Below are 17,791 nucleotides of genomic sequence, written 5' to 3'. Positions count from 1 at the left end.
TACTCTTAAACCTTTGGATGCCATCTACCATAGTGCCCTTCGTTTTGTTACAGATGACAGTTTTTATAGCTGAGAGCTGTCACAAGCATTTGCATGGAGGTACTTCTCGCCCAGTAACTCTGCAAAACTCTGAGCGAATGTACTGTATGTACATACAGTACATTCTAAGAAAATTGTTTTAAGATGGAAATGATAATGGTACAGGTTCAACATTTTATCTTGTGAATGGTTAAAGCTTCCATTCAAGCACAGCTGGTTTAATTTCAACAGTGGGACTTTCATTTGAAAGTTTTGTTATCTCGTTACTTGGGTGGGTTAGGGTTCATTGACAGGTTAGGGATGCGACAGGTTTCAAACCAAAGTCACACTATTTAAATAAAACAGATCGTTTGAATGAAATATTATATATTTTTTTATTTAATGATTTAACACTCCAATTACATTAAGAGAGGTGTCTATTTTATTCAACTATTGGGCTTTTCATGATTTGAATCGTGGTCATATGATGTAACTTTTATTTGTTTGATCGAAAGCTGACCATTTGTTCATTTAAGAGACTATAGACTGGACTGTGTGGTTTGAGTTCCACCCCTCAGACTAGTTCCTGTATATAATATTGATAAAATATATTTTGTTACACAATTAAAACATTGATGCAATGAGTTATAAAGAGATACATGTCACGATCGTAGTAATAATTGGACCAAGTCGCAGCGTGAGTAGCGTTCCACATCTTTATTATAACGTGAAACTTCAGCAAAATACAAAAAAACTATAAATGAATCAAACGAAACGTGAAGACAGTGAAATGCAAACAGGCACCTACACAAAAAACAAGATCCCACAAACACAGGTGGGAAAAATAACTACTTAAATATGATCCCAAATTAGAGACAATGATTACCAGCTACCTCTAATTGGGAATCATACAAAACACCAACATAGAAAAAGAAACTAGAACACAACATAGACATAGATATACTAGATCACCCCCTAGTCACGCCCTGACCGACTACACCATAGAGAAAAAATGGCTCTCTATGGTCAGGGCGTGACAGTACCCCCCCCCCCCCCCCCCCAAAGGTGCGAACTCCGGCCGCAAAACCTGAAACCAAATGGGGAGGGTGGGGGGGTGATTAGTGTTGCTGGCGGCTCTGATGCGGGACGAAGAACCCGCGCAGCTCACGGATCCACTAGCTTTGGTGGCGGCTCTGATGCGGGCCGCAGAACCCGCTCATCCCACGGATCCAGCCCTGGACCCGGGCTGAACACTGTGCCTGGACTGGACCTCGGTGTCAAGGAAGGCTCCTGCCATGGAGCGGGACCGGACGCCATATCTGGACTGAGCACCGGCGCAGATTAAGACTCCGGCCATGGAGCAGGACTGGACGCCGTGCTTGGACTGGGCATCGGCGCAGGGGAAGGCTCCGGCCTTGGAGCTGGACTGGACACCGTGCCTGGACTGGGCACCGGCGCAGAGGGAGGCTCCTGCCCTGGAGCAGGACTGGAAGCATTGCCTGGAAGCTCCGGACCGTTGATCCCCGCTGAAGGTTCCGGACCGTTGACCGTCGCTGGAGGTTCCGGGCTGTGGACCGTCTCAGGAGGTTCCGGGCTGTGGACCGTCTCTGGATGTTCCGGACTGTGGACCGTCTCTGGAGGTTCCGGACTGTGAAACGTCGCAGGAGGTTCCAGACTTTGAAACGTCGCCGGAAGCTCAGGACTGGGGACCGTCTCCGGAAGCTCTGAACTGGTAACCGTCGCCGGAAGCTCTGGGCTGGGGAGGCGCACTGGAGGCCTGGTGCGTGGAGCTGGCACAGGACGTACTGGGCTGTGGAGACGTACTGGAGACCTAGTGCGTATAGCCGGCATCAATGGTACCGGTTCGATGACACACCGTGCTGAGGAGCTGGCGCAGAACGTACTGGGCTGTGAAGGCGCACTGGAGACCTGGTGCATATAGCCGGCATCAATTGTACTGGAACTATGACACACTTCGCACGGTGAGTGCGAGGAGCTGGCACAGGACGTACTGGGCTGTGGAGGCGCACTGGAGACTTGGTGAGTAGAGCCGGCACAAATTGTACCGGAACGATGACACACTTCGAACGGCGAGTGCAAGAAGCTGGCACAGGACGCACCGGACTGGGGAGGCTCACTGGAGGCCTGATGCGTGGGACCGGCACAAGTTGCACCGGACTGGTGACACGCTCCTCCAAACGCCTGCGTTGCCGCATAATCTTAGCCAACTCCATTCTCCGGTATCCCTTCCTCGCACTGTTCCATTGGCTCCCAGGCGGGCTCTGGTACTCTCCTTGGGTCGACCGACCACCTCTCTATCACCTCCCAGGTTGTCACTGGCTCACTCCTCGGCTCCGCCGACCACCCTGTGTGCCCCCCCCCCCCCCCCCCAAAACAAAATTTGGGCTGTCTTTGTGGCCGCAAACCCCGGCGTCGTTGCTGTCCTCCCTTCTCTCCCTGCGTCAGCTTCTACGGAAGGCTTTCGTGTCCTGACATGATCTCCTCCCAAGTACAGGATATGTTCTCCTCGATCTCCTCATAAATCCAGGATGCCATCTCCTCCTGGGCACGCTGCTTGGTCCTGTTGTGGTGGGATCTTCTGTCACGATCGTCGTAATAATTGGACCAAGTCGCAGCGTGAGTAGCGTTCCACATCTTTATTATAACGTGAAACTTCAGCAAAATACAAAAAACAATAAATGATCAAACGAAACGTGAAGACAGTGAAATGCAAACAGACACCTACACAAAAACAGGATCCCACAAACACAGGTGGTAAAAATAACTACTTAAATATGACCCCCAATTAGAGACAACGATTACCAGCTGCCTCTAATTGGGAATCATACAAAACACCAGCATAGAAAAAGACACTAGAACACAACATAGACATAGATATACTAGATCACCCCCTAGTCACGCACTGACCTACTACACCATAGAGAAACAATGGCTCTCTATGGTCAGGGCGTGACAATACAGTGCATTCGGAAAGTATTCAGACCTCTTGACTTTTTCCACATTTTGTTACGTTACAGCCTTATTCTAAAATTGATTAAATTGTTTTCCCCCCTCATCAATCTACACACAATTCCCCATAATGACAAAGCAAATACTTGTCCCGAAGCCACTCCTGCGTTGTCTTGGCTGTGTGCTTAGGGTCGTTGTCCTGTTGGAAGGTGAACCTTCGCCCCCAGTCTGAGGTCCTGAGCGCTCTGGAGCAGGTTTTCATCAAGGATCTCTCTCTACTTTGCTCCGTTCATCTTTCCCTCGATCTTGACTAGTCTCCCAGTCCCTGCCGCTGAAAAATCTCCCCACAGCATGATGCTGCCACCACCATTCTTCACCGTAGGGATGGTGCCAGGTTTCCTCCAGACGTGACGCTTGGCATTCAGGCCAAAGAGTTCAATCTTGGTTTCATCAGACCAGATAATCTTGTTTCTCATGGTCTGAGAGTCTAGGTGGCTTTTGGCAATCTCCAAGCGAGCTGTCATGTGCCTTTTGCTGAGTGGCCTCCGTTAGGCCACTCTACCATAAAGGCCTGATTGGTGGAGTGCTGCAGTGACGGTTGTCCTTTTGGAAGACTCTCCCATCTCTACAGAGGAACTCTGGAGCTCTGTCAGAGTGACCATCGGGTTCTTGGTCACCTCCCTGACCAAGGCCCTTCTCCCCCGATTGCTCATTTTGGCCGGGCGGCCAGCTCTAGGAAGAGCGTTGGTGGTTCCAAACTTCTTCCATTTAAGAATGATGAGGCCACTGCGTTCTTGGGGTCCTTCCATGCTGCAGAAATGTTTTGGTACCCTTCCCCAAATCTGTGCCTCAACACAATCCTGTCTCGGAGCTCTACGGACAATTCCTTCAACCTCATGGCTTGGTTTTTGCTCTGACATGCACTGTCAACTGTGGGACCTTATATAGACAGGTGTGTGCCTTTCCAAATCATGTCCAATCAATTGAATTTACCACAGGTGGACTCCAATCAAGTTGTAGAAACATCTCAAGGATGATCAATGGAAACAGGATTCACCTGAGCTCAATTTCGAGTCTCATAGCAAAGGGTCTGAATACTTATGTAAATAAGGTATTTGTTTTTTATTTTGATAAATTAGCAAACATTTCTAAAAACCTGTTTTCGCATTGTCATTATTGGGTATAGATTGATGAGGAATGAAAATGAATATCAGCAATTTTAGAATAACGCTGTAACGTAACAAAATGTGGAAAAAGTGAAGGGGTCTGAATACTTTCCGAATGCACTGTACATTGCACTGTCATGCTTTAGCTTGTTCTAATTTACAGCATCAGTCTAGATGGCTGTGAATGATAAGAAAATAAACAATTGTTATCTACAATATAGTTAGACAACTGCACATTTTTAGCATTGGCAGAGCTGATCCCATTCAAATAAGCAAAACAAAACAGACATCTGAGACTGAAACATATTCAAATCACCTGATGATCTAACACCTGTGTGTGATGTCTTTTTTTAGTTTTTGTCTTTACATAAAACATTTAAGAAAAAGAAAGCTCAGTCCAAAATAAAATGTGTTATTGTAAAATGATATCAGATATAAACATTCCTTAGAGGAAGATCATTCAAGTGACAAATTATGGTGTTTGTATATTATTTTGTGTAAGTAAAGCATTTGAAATGGGCTTCAGCAAAGACAAAAGAGGACAAATAAATATGGGACAATCACATTCCTCCAAAAACAACCAACAAGCATGTGGGCAGAAAGCACTACTGCACACAGATCATAAAAAATACATTGTGATGTTGGACATGACTAGGACCAGATGGAATCTGAGGTGCCATTTTCTTACCAATTGGTGACAGACATCAACTCCAACAGAATTCAAATCTTCAGAGACTACAACTATTGTCTCTTCCCAATTTGCACCCTCCATTGAGGCATGCCTGCATTAGGAAGTCAATTAGAGTCAGTCTTAGTGGATTTACATTTTGTGGTTGTTGGTATACACCGAGTGTACAAAACATTAAGAACACCAGCACTTTCCATGACATCAGTCAGTAGGCAGCTGCCTACAGTGTCAGCTGCAATGTCAAACAAGCCTGAGGCTTTAGCATCCTGTTTGCCCTGACCCCAGGATGCCTGTTTTCTAAATGTCCATGTAATGCTCTGCGAATGTGCTATACAAATACTTTACAGGGCCAGGCCAACAGGTTGCTAAGCCACTGATGCACAGAATATCATAGGCCAGTGTTTCCCAACATCACTGATTTGTGTTGTAGCCTTGGACAAACACACCTGATTTAACTAATCATCAAGCCCTCAATGAGTTGAATCAGGTGAGTTTGTCAGATGCTACAACAAGAATGTTTGCTGTTGGGGGTACTCGAGGACTGGAGTTGGGAAACACTGCCTTAGGCATAGGGTTTTAAAGGCAATGCAGTTTCCCGATCTTGTGTAAGAAAAGAAGAGGTTGAACAGCAGAACTAGGGGAAAAAAACAGGAAGGTCACTACGAGAGCTATGCACCCATTGTCATAGGGGATCACATCCTTCACCACCGACACAATAAGAGACGACCCGAAACTGACCACCAGCGTCGCCAAGACGACCATGATGGTTCTGAAAGCCCTCATCTTCGATTGTTCCCTCTGCTTCTTGTCCCCGCCCCCTTCCCCCGGCCCTGGAAGAATCAGAACCCTCAGAACGGCCAGGCTACAGAAAGACATGAACATTAAAGGGGGTAGGAACAAGCCAAAAAGAGGTTTGGTGGGATAGAATGGAAAACACCATACCATCACCCCCACCCAGCCCAGGGAGACCAGCCAGACGACCCCAGACAGGGCCCACCTGTACCGGGGGGCTCTGAGCCTCAGGTAGGCCACAGGGTGGACCACGGCCAGGTAACGCTCCAGGCAGGTACAGCAATGGAACAGAGGTCTACCACACGTGACAAGGCTATCACTCATTATGGAAATGATTATCAATGCATCCACATTCAGGTAGTAGCTAATCGAGAAGCAGGTGATTATGAAGCTGTGGCCTATCTCCATTGCAGCCAGGTTACAGGTGAAGATCTCGATTGTTTTCGTTGTTGTTGGTGTTGTCATGGAAACTCCCTGCCTGGTTCCGAGCCACATGACCCAGGTGTTGAGGGGGACCATGAGGAGGAAGTTGATCAGGGAGATCACGGAAAAGAGCACCATTGCGGTTCTTGAATCTAAACACTCGAAGATGGGCTGGAAGGGGAGAGAGGTATTGGTGGTGTTGGGGAGGAGAGAGGTGTTGGGAGGGAGATTGAAGGAATCCCCCTCCTTGAAGAGGGCCTCCATGGATGTCTGTGGACGAGAGAGGAGGTGAATGGGGGTGTGTGTTTATGTTCTCTACTGAAGCAATAGCAGAGGTGCATAAAGATGGCAGTCTCAACTCAGAGCAATGTTGACGGAATTCTATTTGAGTCAGAAAAGGATACTCATATCATTGGTAAGATATACAAAGCCTTGCAGAAAGCCTATCCAACAGAATATCTTAGAAAGAAATATAAACTTTGGAACCAAGACCTAAAAATAACTAATATTGGAACAAGCTGGAGGGAGTGTTGGAACATAACTAACAAAATTACAGTTAATGAAAATGTACAGTTAATCCAGTATAACCTAATGTACAGAATTTATTATACAAGAGACAAAGTTCACAAATTTTACAACACAAAGGCAGAGTCATGTCTTAAGTGTAAAACTAACAGTGACTCAATGATTAATGCCTTCTGGGAGTGCTATAAAGTACAAAAGTATTAGGCGGCGTTATAAAGTTGGCTGTCAGAAAAATTTACTTTTATTCCGTCTATCTGCATATTACATTTATCGTCAATCATTTTGAAAAATACTTTTGCTTAAAAAATTGAAATCAAGTGATCCTCCATCGTTGGGACGGTGGAAGAATCAAATGCATTATTATTTGAATAGTGAAAGGGTGGGGGCGACATAAGGTCATATGGAATAGAATCTTGCAGGTGCTAGAGATGGAGGTGGAGGGAACGTGGGTCTGGGCAGGGGGGATGTCGTTTATGTGCGTCTGTCAGATGTCTTTTGTCTGTGTATGTTTATATTGTTTGGAAAAACAAAATAAATCGTACAAAAAAATGTATGCAAAATGTTTTTATCTTATTTTATTAAGTCCGCCGTATTGTACATTGTTTTCTGTGGCTCTTTTTGTAAAGTTATTAGCAGAGGATACATGATCCCAATTTTATCTTTTGAGATCTTTTAGGCAATTGAAAAAATAAAAAAGGAGATTGTGATGATTTATTGGCACATTGAACCATATCACACACAGTACGTAGTTCAACTCAGTGGCTAGTGCTAAAACAATCACATCATATCTGAATTCTGCCATCTTTCATGGCATGCACGTTTGCAATTAATTTCAATTCTGAGCCAAATATGAAACTGCATGCCTCATTCAATAAAGAACGTAATGTCATAACAATACAATTAATTATCATAAAACAATACATTAAATACAGTTGAGCAGTTACTATTCACATATTGAATCAATATTAAAATATGAGCAATATCCTAATAGAACTGCAAAGTTTAATATGTCAACATTAGAAATAATACTGTACATCTGAATTGAATATATTTGAAAAAAACTTACACATGGATTTGGTCTATCTCCCTGAAGTGTGTGTCTCAAATCATTCCCTGTATGTCTCAAATCGTTCCCTGTATGTGAGTGGAGTAACCTAGCTAAACAGATATACTGCCTAATAGCACACACGCACACACACACTTCAGAAATGCCATCAGTTTAATGATCATCGGGTGATTTGCATATGTTTCAGCCTAGGATGTCAATTTGTTTTGCTTATTTGAATGGGATCAGCTCTGCCACTGCTAAAAACTTTCAGTTGTCAAACTATAGATAACAATGTTAATTTTCTTATAATTCACAGCCATCTAGTGACTGATGCTATAAATTAGAACAAGCGAAAGCATGTCAGTGCAATGTATCTCTTTATAAATCATTGTGTCAATGTTTTAATTCTATCTGTCCCTATAACAAAATACATTTTATCGTTATTATATACAGGAACTAGCTTATGATGGTTGGAAAGATTTGAATGAACTAAGCAAGATTTAAATCAAACTAAATTGTCAGCTTTCAATCAAACAAATAAAAGTAAAATCATATGACCATGATTCAAATGTGGAAATCCTAACAGCTGAATGAAATGCACACCCATCTTAATGTAATTGGAGTGTAAATTATTAAATAAAAAGAACATTACAATGAATTACCCTTTTTTGCATACAGTATTAGATGTCAAAACAAAACAATAACCAAATAGCATACTGATTGAAAGTGTGCGTTCAAAAAGGACTGGCAGGCATATCAGTCATACTTTGACAAGGTGGATGTTCATGTAAATATAAAAACGATTTTAAATAGTTTGGATTACGATTAGTTATAGGGACCGGAATTACATTATATATTTAATTATAAAATGGGTGGGTTGAGCCCTAAAATCTGATTGGCTGACAGCCGTGGTATATCAGACCGTATAGCACAGGTATGACAAAAAAATACTTTTTACTGTTCTAATTACGTTGGTAACCAGTTAATCATAGCAATAAGGCACCTTGGGGGTTTGTGATATATGGTCAATATACCATGGCTAAGGGCTATATACAGGCACTTCACATTGCGTTGTGCATAAGAAGAGCCCTTAGCCATGGTATATTGGCCATATACCACACCCCGCTGGCCTTATTGCTCAAATATATAGTTGAAGTCAGAAGTTTACATCCACCTTAGCCAAATACATTAAACTCAGTTTTTCACAATTCCTTACATTTAATCCAAGTAAAAATGTCCTGTCTTAGGTCAGTTAGGATCACCACTTTATTTTAAGAATGTGAAATGTCAGAATGATAGTCGAGAGAATGATTTTTTTCAGCTTTTATTTCTTTCATCACATTCCCAGTGGGTCAGAAGTTTACATACACTCAATTAGTATTTGGTAGCGTTGCCTTTAAATTGTTTAACTTGGGTCAAACGCTTCAGGTAGCCTTCCACAAGCTTTCCACAATAAGTTGGGTGAATTTTGGCCCATTCCTCCTGACAGAGCTGGTGTAACTGAATCTGTTCTGCCCACAAACTTTCTATTGGTTTGAGGTCAGGGCTTGTGATGGCCACTCCAATACCTTGACTTTGTTGTCCTTAAGCCATTTTGCCACAACTTTGGAAGTATGCTTGGGGTCATTGTCCATTTAGAAGACCCATTTGCGACCAAGCTGACTGATGTCTGGAGATGTTGCTTCAATATATCCACATAATTTTCTTGCCTCATGATGCCATCTATTTTGTGAAGTACACCAGTCCCTCCTGCAGCAAAGCACCCCCACGGTTGGGATGGTGTTCTTCGGCTTGCAAGCCTCCCCCTTTTTCCTCCAAACATAACGATGGTCATTATGGCCAAACAGTTATATTTTTGTTTCATCAGACCAGAGGACATTTCTCCAAAAAGTACGATCTTTGTCCCCATGTGCAGTTGCAACCGTAGTCTGGCTTTTTTATGGCGGTTTTGGAGCAGTGGCTTCTTCCTTGCTGAGCGGCCTTTCAGGTTATGTCGATATAGAACTCGTTTTACTGTGGAAATATATACTTTTGTACCTGTTTCCTCTAGCATCTTCACATGGTCCTTTGCTGTTGTTCTGGGATTCATTTGCACTTTTCGCACCAAAGTACGTTCATCTCTAAGAGACAGAGCACGTCTCCTTCCTGAGTGGTATGACGGCTGCATGGTCCCATGGTGTTTATACTTGTGTATTATTGTTTATACAGATGAACGTGGTACCTTCAGGCTTTTGGAAATTGCTCCCAAGAATGAACCAGACTTGTGGAGGTCTCAAAAGAAAATCTGAGGTCTTGGCTGATTTCTTTTGATTTTCCCATGATGTCAAGCAAAGAGGCACTGAGTTTGAGGGTAGGCCTTGAAATACATCCACAGGTACACATCCAATTGACTTAAATGATGTCAATTAGCCTATCAGAAGCTTCTAAAGCCATGACATCATTTTCTGGAATTTTCCAAGCTGTTTAAAAGGCACAGTCAACTTAGTGTATGTAAACTTCTGACCCACTGGAATTGTGATACAGTGAATTATAAGTGAAATAATCTAAACCACGTTGCCAAAACTATAGTTTGTTAACAAGAAATTTGTGGAGTGGTTGAAAAACGAGTTTTAATGACTCCAACCTAAGTGTATATGTCACGACTTCTGCCGAAGTTGTTTCCTCTCCTTATTTGGGTGGTGTTTGGCGGTCGGCGTCGCCGGTCTTCTAGCCATCATCGATCCACTTTTCATTTTCCATTTGTTTTGTCTTGTCTTCACACACACCTGGTTTCAATTCCATCATTACATGTTGTGTATTTAACCCTCTGTTCCCCCCATGCCCTTGTCCGGAATTGTTTATTGTAGTGCTTGTGCACATTATGCTGTTGTGTAACGGGTTTTGTTTACCCATTGAAATATTTGTTCTGTTTACGGTGGTTTTATTTATTAAACTGCGCCGTTGTAAATCAGTTTTTGCTCTCCTGTGCCTGACTTCTCTGCCTCCAGTACGCACCCCCTACAGTATGTAAACTTCCGACTTCAACTGTAGCTATTGTCTGTAATCACTGCCAAAGGTGCTTCAGCAAATTACTGAGTGAAGGGTGTGAATACTTATGTAAATGTGATATCAGTTTTTTTGAATTTTTATAAATTTGCAAAAATGTCTAAAAACCTCTTTCATTATGGTGTATTGCGTGTAGATTGATGGCGGAAAAAACATATGAATCCATTTTCGAATAAGGCGTAACAAAATTTAACAAAATAAAATGTGGCAAAAGTGAAGGGGGCCGAATACTTTCCAAATGCACTGTATTTGGCTATGTTAGCAAAATCACTACATTTCCCGTCAAGCCAAGCGGGAGAGGCTGCCCATTGTCACAGTTCCATTACCAGTCAGAAATGTCCAGCTAAACCTACGCCAATGACGCTGGTGGATCTTAAAACTGAACTTGGATCCTCGTTAAGTAACAATGATATCCTTCGCCACTGTCGTCTTACGACAGATATCAAACTAGTAATAACTATTCAACAAAACAATACATACTTTTCATGTTTATATTGAAGTTTAGGGTGCAATATTCATGAAGTTTGGCAATGAGGATGAAAACTAGCATAGTTCAGCTAGTTAGCTAGTTTATCCTGTGCTATTCGAGATCCTCCGGACGTCTCTACCCTAAACCCTAACCCCTACCATAACCTTAACCATTTGAAATGTGAACTTCAATGGAGTAGGGACATCCCAAATGTCCATAGGGGGAGCAGGGGGGGCATCGTCTTTAGCAGGAGCAGGTACCTGACTAGTGGTGGCTATTCAGCAGCCTGATGGTCTGGGGGAAGAAGCTATTTGCCAATATGCCAGTTTCTGCCATGATGCTCCTATACTGCCGGGACTGAGTGATGGAAGTGGGGCATATTGAGCTTTCAATGTTGTTCAGATGATGGATATACTCTTTATAATGAATTATTTATTTATTGTCCTATCATGGTGGAACAGCGTTTTAAAATAAATTATACATTTATTTATTGTCCGATCATGGGGAACAAAATGTTTTAAATAAATTATCAAATGTATTTATTTATAATCCTATATTGATGGAACGGTTCACAACCCTATACCCTAGACACCCACCTGAATGACCCAGATACTAAGAAGTCCCTAACTGTTTTATGGGCCTGCTGTAAGCGGTCTGTATGCAGCCAAAATGCGGTCAGAGACCTAGAGCAGCACTGCCCCCTCAAGATTCTGAGCCTGCTTGGCAGGGTTGGTCCTGCAAAGCCAAAGCCCCCTAAAGGGAGAGCATAATATACAAGGAAATTCTCAAAGCTGCTAATGAGAACCTTGATGACCTTGTACCTAGCCTGTGGGAATTCCGGTGGGGTGCCTCCACCCAGGCAGTGGCAGTGCTGGCAACACTAGCTGCAGTAACCCATGGGAAGGGGGTCACACTTGGACATTCAGAGAGGGGGTATATTATTGTGGCCCTGGTGGGACAAAATCAAATGTCTGACTGCATGGAGATGCTTGGGAATATGGTCAATACGGGGGATCGTGTTGTGGGTGTTTCAGGGAAAAGGGGTACATTTGACCTCCATCATCTAAGACGTGACAATGGTTAATAAAATCTCCCCATTTCTGCCAATTTTTTTTCAGTCTTGCAGGCCACCTCATACAGCTGCAACTGTATATGCATTCGTAAATCAAGACCTTTCTTGAGTTGGGCTCTGGGATGGTGCAACTGTTGAGAATGTGAGCCTATGGTTGTGTTGGGGAAAAAGGTTGAGTGTGTATGAGTGTGTGGGTGTATGTGTGTATCCCACAACTGTTTGCGAAGGAGTAAAAGATGTTAGGGACAATATAGGATGATTCACAATAATTGTTTGCTAATATAATAATTGCTTGCAATAATGTAATTTTGGTATTGGCAAGACTGGTGAGAGGTAAAATCCTTTGCATAAATGGCCTACATTACTGCAAATATGAATAGCTAATTATGGAAAATAAGAAACAGTATTTAAAAATATATATATTTTTTGATGGCTATATATAATACAAATCGAGGTGAGGGCGATGGAAATGCATTTGGCGGTTGATCTACTTCTGTTCTGCAAATGGCACTGTGTGCTCTTTTCGAAGGATGGATCCCAGTCTCTTCAGGGCTATGGGATACGGGGGGGTCGGGGGTGGTCTGCCGGGCATTGGGATGACAACCCAACTCGGGATGAGGTGGGCTTTTAGCGGGTGGAATAGTGGGGACCAATTGGAGGTTTACTTATTAACAATGCAAATATCATGGTACAGCTATATAGACACTCAATCATCATGTTACTTTTTAATGGTATGTTTACAAACATATATTTTGATAAATAGAATTGAAAGTTGTGTCTCATTATGGTAAGTGGTGAAATAAGTATAGCCAGTTACAATTGTAATGGCTTAGCAGATAATAAGAAAAGACGATCAGTATTTACCTGGCAAAAAGAGGTGGAATATAATATATATTGTTTACAGGAAACTCATTCAACAATTTTAGACGAAGTTTTGTGGAAAAAGGACTGGGCGGGGCAAAATATATTTCTCCCATGGGCAAAGAAATTCAAAAGGAGTGATGGTATTAATTAACAGTAATTTTGATCCAATTGTGCAAATTGTCCAAACAGATCTTCAAGGTAGATGGATTATTTTAAATATGTTATTGGACAATAAACCGATATGGCTTATTAACATATGGGACACTTTAAAATGTGCCTTTAGAGGCCATGCAATTCAGTACTCATTTATAAAACAAAAGCAATTTAGATCAAAAGAGTCCATATTAACAAAGGAAATTGAAGGACTAACAGTACAGTTAGATAGCAATATAAACGGTACCATAGAGGCACAGAATAAGTTAGAGTAAAAAACAAAAAGAAATGGAGGAACTTATTCAAGAAAGATCCAGTGTAATATATTATACAAATAAAGCGAACTGGATGGAATATGGGGGAAAATGCAGCAAATTCTTTTTAAATCTTCACTATAGAAATGCTAACAATTGTTTTTATTGAAACCTGTTACAAATGATGGAGTCACACATGATTCACCGAATTATATTTTGAAAGAGGAAGTAAAGTACTTTAAGAATATGCTTTCGTTTCAGTCTCCTCCATCTCCACTAACCGAAGCTAATTGTATGGATTTTTTTCCTAATAATAATGTAAAATTAACATCTGTACAGAAAGACTCATTTGAAGGCCAAATTACAGAGGAAGAACTTCTTGATGCTGGGAAAACTCCAGGGCTGGATGGCATACCAATGGAAGTATACCAAACTTTTTTGATATACTCAGAGGAACATTATTAGCATGTTTTAACCACTCCTATATAAATGGTAGATTATCAGACACGCAACAAGAAGGTCTGATATCATTATTACTGAAACAGGACCCAAGTGGTATATGTAAATATCCAGTCCATTTAAAAAATTGGAGGCTTCTTACACTTCAGTGTTGTGATGCAAAAATCCTATCAAATTGCTTGGCGCATAGAATTAAAAAAGTATTGTCAGATATTATTCATCCTAATCAGACAGGTTTTTTACATGGACGATACATTGGAGATAATATAACACAAGTACTGGAAACAATAGAATACTATGAAATATCGGGGACACCAGGCCTGGTTTTCATAGCTGATTTTGAAGGCTTTTGATAAAGTACGACTGGAGATGATATATAAATGCCTAGAATATTTCCATTTTGGGGAATCTCTTATAAAATGGATTAAAGTTATGTATAGTAACGCTAGGTGTAAAATAGTAAATAATGGCTACATCTCAGAAAGTTTTAAACTATCTAGAGGAGTAAAACAAGGTTGTCCACTATCGGCATATCTATTTATTATTGCCATCGAAATGTTAGCTGTTAAAATTAGATCCAACAATAATATTAAGGGATTAGAAATCAGTGGCTTAAAAACTAAGGTGTCATTGTACGCTGATGATTCCTGTTTTCTTTTAAAACCCCAATTAGAATCTCTCCACGGCCTCAGAGGATCTAGAAACTTTTGCTATCCTCTCTGGATTAAAACCAAATTATGATAAGTGTACTATATTACGTATTGGGTCACATTTTACATTACCCTGTAGTTTAACAATTAAATGGTCTGATGGAGATGTGGACATACTCTGTATACAAATCCCAAAAGAAAGAAATGATCTCTCTCCAATAAATGTTTATAGAAAGTTAGCAAAATAGATAAAATCTTGCTACCATGGAAAGGAAAATACCTGTCTATTTGTGTAAAAATCACCCTGATTAACTCTTTAGTCATATCACAGTCTAGCTATTTGCTTATGCCTACACTTAGTGACCTGCTTTTTAAATTATATTAACAAAAAATATTTTTAAAATTTTGGAATTGCAAGCCAGACAAAATTAAAAGGGCCTATTTATATAACGAATATGAATTCGGCGGGGAAGAAGTTATTAAATATTAAAGCATTAGACCTCTCACTAAAGGCATCAGTCATACAAAAGTTATACTTAAATCCAAACTGGTTCTCTTGTAAATTGGTAGGAACGTCTCATCCCATGTTCAAGAATGGCCTTTTTCCCTTTATTCAGATTACAACTGCTCACTTTCGGTTGTTGAAAAGGAAATAATCTCCAAAATATCTTTCTTTTTTTTACACAAGCCTTAGAAAGTTGGTTGCAATGTGAGTTTAATCCACCTGAAAAGACAGAACAAATAATACAACAAATATTGTGGTTAAACTCAAATATACTAATTGATTAAAAAAAATGTAGCAAATTATATCATAAATAGGACTGGTGGAGTTATGTCACACATGCAGCTAACACAGACATATGGAAATGTCTGCTCTACCCAAAATTACAACCACCTAATTGCAGCATTACCACAAAAATGGAAGAGGCAACTAGAAGGGGAAAAAGTAATGAACGTGTATGTCGGCCCTGCAAACATAAATAGTTAAAGAAAAGTGTGATAAATAAAAACATATACCAATTTCATTTAAGGACCAAACAACTGACATATAAATTGCAAAATAGATGGGAAGAGATTTGTGATGTACCCATTCCATATGGTTTATGAATTGATACAAAACACCGGATTCAAAACTTCTAATTTTCCAATCTAAATTACTATGCAAAATTCTTGCAACCAATATAATGTTATATATATATATATGGGGGATACAATCTTCCCAGCTCTACAGATTTTGCTGTGAGGAGGCAGAGTCATTAGATAATTTATTTCGGTACTGTCCATATGTAGCTCGTTTTTGGTCACAGGTCCAGGAATGGCTGAAGAATTGCAACATTTGTCTAGAACTAGTGCTGCAGATAGCAATACTGGGTGATTTGAAAAGCCATAGTCAATCAATCAATAATATAATAATTATTTTAGCAAAACAATTTTTTTAAAATTTACAATCTGTAGAAGCTATGAGAATAGAAAGGTTCAGTACTTTTGTGAAGCATCACAGCACAGTTGAAAAATATATGGCAAATAGAAATCCAAAATGGATGGTGTTAAGAGATAGATGCGAGGGATTGAATGGAACTGAAGGGTGGGACTAATAAGATAACCAATGTAAAACATACGGGGTCTGTAAAATATATATAGTTTCAGAAATGTTGTGAAATAGCACAGTTACAAATAGAAATCAAACTGGATGGACATCAGAAATAGAGGAAGGACTAAAAACAAACAAAATATAACTATTGTAAAATAGATTGTGTCTGTAAAATGTGTATAAGTTGTATAAACTGAAGGTAGAAACCTAAGTGTTATTGTTTATTTGTTTACCCCAATTGGGGGAAGGGTGGTAGGGTTTGCGGGGAATAATAAAGGTATATTCCAAAAAAAAGTATGTATATCTATATAGGTATGTGTATGTATATGGATATATATTTACAAAAAAAGAAATGGGGGATTGGAAATGATGCAGACAATTACATTGATGGAAGCAACAATATTTCTGCAATATTATGCTGATCCACCCCTAAAAAAAAAGGGAAAAAAGAAAGGCAGATGCCCCAGCCACTGGGGCCCTGGAGCATCCTGGAGAGGGTAGGGGAGGTTGTGTACCAGGTGCAGCTTTCTCCCCCTGCACTGCACCAGGACAGGTTAGCCCCATACAGAGGGGCCTCTTCTCCCCAAACCCCAGGGACCCGCACAATCCCCCCTTCTGGCAATGAAATTCCCCAAGCACCCACACCCAGGGGCCACAGACAAGGCTCCAGACAGCCCACTCACCCAGTCTCCCTCCCTGTGTCACCAAGTGGTTCCCCGTAGCCACGGACTGTATCCCTTGTTCCCTCATCCTCCATGTACCTGCCTTCATCCCCTGGGCCTCAGAGGGGCAACCCCCTACCACGGACTGAGCCCCGTTCCACATCTGGACACTGCTCCCATCACAGCCACGCAGGCAAAGGAGACATCCGGGTCGCTTCAGAGACTTTGTTTGTTCCCTCTGGGATGAGGGACTTTGTGGTGGGGGGTTGTGTACTGACCCACACAGACAACTGTGTGTTATGAGTTATGCTGTTCGTTTGTTGTGTTGGACTTACCAGTACCCAGTGCACGCGGGGTCCGACATGCCAGTCAACCTGCTATCTGCCAACCACGGGAATGCCTGGAATGTTCCGGTGCCGGGCATCCTTGTGGTGGGTGGAACAGCAAGGGGGGGTTGGCAGGGGGGTGGAGCACCGGAAGTTTAAGACAATGCTTAGCCATTGTTCTCTCTCTTATGTTTTGTCTTAACAAGAGATGGTCACGGTTGTTTTATACTGTTATCCTTGTTTTTTTGGCGTGAGCTACGGCCAAACAGTAGCCTGTGTTGAGTTGGGTTAATAAACCGGGAATTCGTAAACTCAATCCTCGGTATGGACATTTGTTAATTTATAATCTAGCCAGGTCATTACAATATGTATTGTATCAAATGGTAGCCTACAATGGAATATAAATCAATAGGCTACTTGATGGCCAACAGAGGCAAATGTATCATTCTCCACATTTAATGTCAGTTTCATTGAGGACTTTTCCCCCATAATAAGAACCACGCAAGGGAGTTCCATAACTTCCATTTCAAATGTCCACTCGGGCAGCCCGAGACCCAAGAACAGAGCATACATAAAACACTTCGCTTGATACCGTTTTCTTAATTAAGCAAAGTCA

The sequence above is a fragment of the Salmo salar genome, chromosome 24, assembly GCF_965601325.2.
Source record: "Salmo salar chromosome 24, fSalSal1, whole genome shotgun sequence".
Classification (NCBI taxonomy): Eukaryota; Metazoa; Chordata; class Actinopteri; order Salmoniformes; family Salmonidae; genus Salmo; species Salmo salar.
Note: the sequence above shows the minus strand (reverse complement) of the source record.